Source organism: Rhagoletis pomonella, unplaced genomic scaffold, assembly GCF_013731165.1.
Source record: "Rhagoletis pomonella isolate Grant_MI unplaced genomic scaffold, Rhpom_1.0 Rhpom_scaffold_00001, whole genome shotgun sequence".
NCBI classification, from domain to species: Eukaryota; Metazoa; Arthropoda; class Insecta; order Diptera; family Tephritidae; genus Rhagoletis; species Rhagoletis pomonella.
In genome coordinates, this window is record NW_023458555.1 from 112,139,482 (window position 1) to 112,144,144 (window position 4,663).

Consider the following 4,663-nt stretch of genomic DNA (forward strand, 5'->3'; position numbering starts at 1 on the left):
AGATTATTAGATCTTTTATTGCATCAAATTGTTTCGATAAATCTTTGAATTTAGCATCAAAGGTATTTGAAATAAGATCAATACTAAGCTTTTGAGTTACCAGAACTGCATCCAGAGCCTTAACGATTTTCTCTGGCATGACAATACACTCATCACAAAGATATAATAGGTTACGTTTTGTTTTGACCAAATTGAAATCGTATTCAGAAACGACTTTGCAGCAAACACGATGAAAAGTTTTTTTACAAAACCCATTACACGGCAGCAGATTAGCATCAGATCTTGAAAAGGCTTTAGTACATTTTCCGCAAAAATTCTCCATTACGAAAGAAAAGATAATAAAATAACAGAGCGAATTAAAAGCACGTCTGCACACACCGAACACTTTTACTTTACGGGATGTACATAGCTCAGTGGTTAACGCTTCTGACTTTGAACATCGAATTCGCAGGTTCGATCCCTGCTGAAGTCTAGAAAAAAGAAGTCTGATGAGGAGATGTGGTGATCTCCGAAATAGTGCTATAACTTCTACCGCTTAGACTTTGTTGCTTTTTCAATTTTTCCTAATAAACAATCGTGGTACAAAGCTCAATAAAAATATTAAAAATAACAAGTAAGAAAGTCTAAGTTCGGGCGGAGCCGAACATTAAATACCCGGCGCAAGTATTAAATATATGTTTTCCACCTTTCCGAAAGCTACCGCTACATGATAAGCCGGGGTGTATACATTTTAAGTAAATTAGCGTCCTTAAATTTCGAAATATTGAAATTTCAAGCATTTCTGAAATTTACCGTTATATGAAAAGCGGCCTCAATTTTAGTCCGATTTCAACAATTTTCAACGGTTTGCTTTTATGTGGCAAGCACAATAACCATACCGAGCTTGGTACAAATTGCTGGAACGGTTAGCGAGATACATATATGTGATCACAAGTGGGCGGTGCCACGCCCATTTTCCAAAATTTTGTCATAAACGTATTTCTTGGTAAAGAATTGTTGCAACCATCAATTTTGAATAAATTAGCTTCAATATTTACTGATTTATCGAAGATTTTGTATTTCTCGAAATTACCGTTATATGGGATGTGGGCGTGGTTATTGTCCGATTTTAGAAATTTTCGGCCATTTGGTATGCTGTACCAGGATCAACAACTGTGCCAAGTTTGGAAGAAATTGGTGTAGTGGTTACCAAGATATACACATGTAACCATAAGTGGGCGTGGCTACGCCCATTTGCCAAAATTTTGTAATATTCTTATTTTTCGTCTAAAACTCATTGCAAATATCAATTTTGTCTGTGCAATGATGAATTTATCTCTGTTCATCTTGGCATAGGTGATTCCTGCGACTATGCCCGCCGCTTCCGACGTGTATAACGAACGTATGGAGTGTAGTATGCCATGTTTTATAGTGCTTCCCTCTTGTGTTACCACTGCAAAATAGGTATTTACTGCTGTCTTGGATCCATCCGTGTATACTAATTTCCATCCCAGGCTCTGACGGTTTTCTTTTTCAACAGCAAAAAGTGTTCTATACTTTTTCGCGTGCGTGCTTGCTGTGGGAAGCTGCAGGATTTTAATTATAGGTTTAATGTTGTTTATCAACCATTGTGGATAAGATTCAGTTGCTGGTGGCTTTCTGTTAACAGGTATCTGAAGATCCTTTAGGAATTCGAGGGATCTTGATATGGTTGATAAGCGCATGGGTTGGTGCTTTCTTGCTAGCGCTTTTTGTATGTATTTCGGAGAGAATGGAGTTATTCGTGTGGAGCAGTTTGGGGAGAAGATGGCGTGTGCTATCGGATACTCTATCTGGAATAGTTGGTAAGCCTGTTTCGGCGAACAAATTTTTTAAAAGCGTGTTGGGGAAAGCTCTGATGCTCCTGCGTATTGCGGAGTGATAAAGCGCCGACAGTCTATTTAGTGTATTTTTAGCACAGTTGCTGTAGATCGGTAAAGCATAATCTATTTTGGATACGATTAAAGCTTTGTTGATGTTGATCAGTGTGGTAGGGTGTATGAGGCTTTTCTTGGATGAGAGGTATTTGATTATATTAAAGCTGTTTAACCGGCGATCTCTTAATTTAGCACAATGTGGTTTGAAGCTGTACTTGGAGGCGAAGGTGAGTCCATGAATTTTGAGTTCTTCTACTGAACTTATGTTACCGTAGGAATACGCTATGGATACCCCCGGACAATTCTGTTTCCTGCAAATGTGCAGGGCTTTGGTTTTTCCCTGCGATAATCATGTGCCGGCGGCCAGAGACCAGAAGTGATTTTCGATAATATGCTTTCGAAGAGCGATTCCACGTTGTTGGTGTCGGCGTTTTTTGTGAAAAAAATGACGTCCTCGGCGTAGAGTATAAATTAGGGGGGTCCAAAAATACACGTGGAAAAGTAAAGTCGGAATTTTTATGCTCTCACCCCCTATGATTGTTCTATACCGAAAAAAATATATCCCAATTTCTTTATTTCAAAATTAAAAAATATTTAGAGGTCGCTCAAAGCGCCCAAAGTTTTCCATGTATTTTGTATGGGGAAAAAACCACTTTTCGTAGAAATGGTATAGATTTCTTAAAAATCAATATTTTCCTATGGGAGAACTCAATTTGTCTGCAGCAGATTCCCAATAATAATACTCAAATTTTTATTTAACCATTTTTTCATCGCAACTTTAATTTATAGGTCCGCCAAAATCAAACAAAAACCTCGAAAAATTCAATGGGGGAACCAATAAAAAATCGTTAATATTAAAAAAATGGTTAAATAAACAATTGGGCCCTATTACTGAAAGTCTCCTGAAGAGAACCAGAGTTTTCCGATCGAAAAATATTGGTTTTCAAGAATTCTATACCATTTCTACGAAAAGTTGTTTTTTTTCCCATATAAAAGCACATGGAAAACTTTGAGCGCTTTGAGCGACCTCTAAATATTTTTTGATTTCAAAATAAAAAAATAGGGGTACACTTTTTTTCGATATAGAACAATCCTAGGGGGTGAGAGCATTACGATTCCGACTTTACTGTTTTTGGACCACCCTAGTATACATTCTATGCCACGCATGCTTTTTGTTAGTTGGACGCTTTCATCGAACGCTATGATGAATAAACAGGCAGACAAAGGTGAGCCCTGAGGGGTGCCATTGTTTAGCGGATATGTATGGGAAAGGTAACCGTTAATTTTTACTACGAATTTCCTGTTGGTGAGGAAGTTTTTTTTTTTTTTTTGGGCCGATTCTCCATTTATCTAGTTGCCTATGAATGATGTGGATGCCGGTGAGGTCAAAAGCTTTTTCAAAGTCGGCCGACATTAGAGAGAAGTGGCTTTTAGAAGAGAGAGCATTTGATATGAGGTGGTCGAGATGGAGCAGCGCGTCAGTTGTACTTTGCCCTTTTCTGTAGGCGAATTGATTGGGGCTGATTAATTTGGTAATGCCAGCGTACCACATTAACCGAGCCGGGGTATGAAATCTTATCGACTCCAGGCGTTTTTCCTTTGACTGAGTAGAGAGCCGATTCGAATTCAGCTAAGCAGATTTGGGATTCAATTTGCTTGGCGTATCGTGAAAGCAGAGGAAGGTGGTATGGAAGTTGACATCAAAGGGGGCAAGAGAGAGGGAGGAAACGAAGAAGTTGGCAATGTCGAGTGGTGCGTTTATTGGTCCGTTGAGAGAAGCAATACTGGAAAAATTAGTTTGCTTTTGGACGCCGGTGAGCTTCTTAATGTCGTTCCATATAGTTTTTGGGTTTGATGTAGGATTGATGTTCGATGTGAATTTTTCAAATTCTTTTTTAGCTAATTTTTCGGCTCTTTTGAATATGGCATTCGCTCTTTTATAGGTGAGTAGATTTTGTTCGGATCGAGTGCGTTTGAAGTTATGCCATGCTTGTTGCTTCTGCGATCTAAGATAAGAGAGATTGGCATTCCACCAGGGTATTCTTTTTTGGTACCTAATCGGTTTGGTTTGAGGAATTTCATAGTGGGCTGCAGTGCGGACGATTTTTAGGATTTTTGCTCCTTCTTGGTTGGGATTGTTTGCTGCAGGCGAGTTCCGGCAAAGTTGGGTGTAACGACCAGAAAATTTCTTCCAATCTGCCGTATCTGTTTTGAATTTGCTGCAATGTTTATAATAATTTTGATTGCCCTGGGTGTTAACTTGTGTGAGGATCGGGAAATGATCACTCCCGTACAGGAAATCTAATACTCGCCATGAGCATTTCGGGGCCAAGACCGCAGAACAGAAGGTGAGATCAATGCAGGTGAACGTGTTGTGTGTTGATAGATGGATGGCTGTGCCGTCGTTTAGGCAGATTAGGTTGGATAACAGTAACATGTCCTCAACCTCAAGGCCTCTTTGATTGCATTGGGCGGCGCCCCAAATTGAGCTCCAGGCGTTTAAATCGCCTCCTGTGATGCAATTGCTGTCGATTTGCCTTAGTATGCGGTTTAGTTCTGTGGCCGAGATGTTTTGTGTCGGTGGAATGTAAATGCATATGATAGCGAGCTTAAGTGTTGTGGTTATCTCTATTGCGACTGTGGAGATGTTTGAACGAATGGGTAGAAATCTATGGGGAATATTTCTTCTCACTAGGATAGCATTGCCTTGTTTCTTAGTGGTTGTTGTCTCTCAAATAAATGACCAAATACAAATTTTTTAGCTTTGC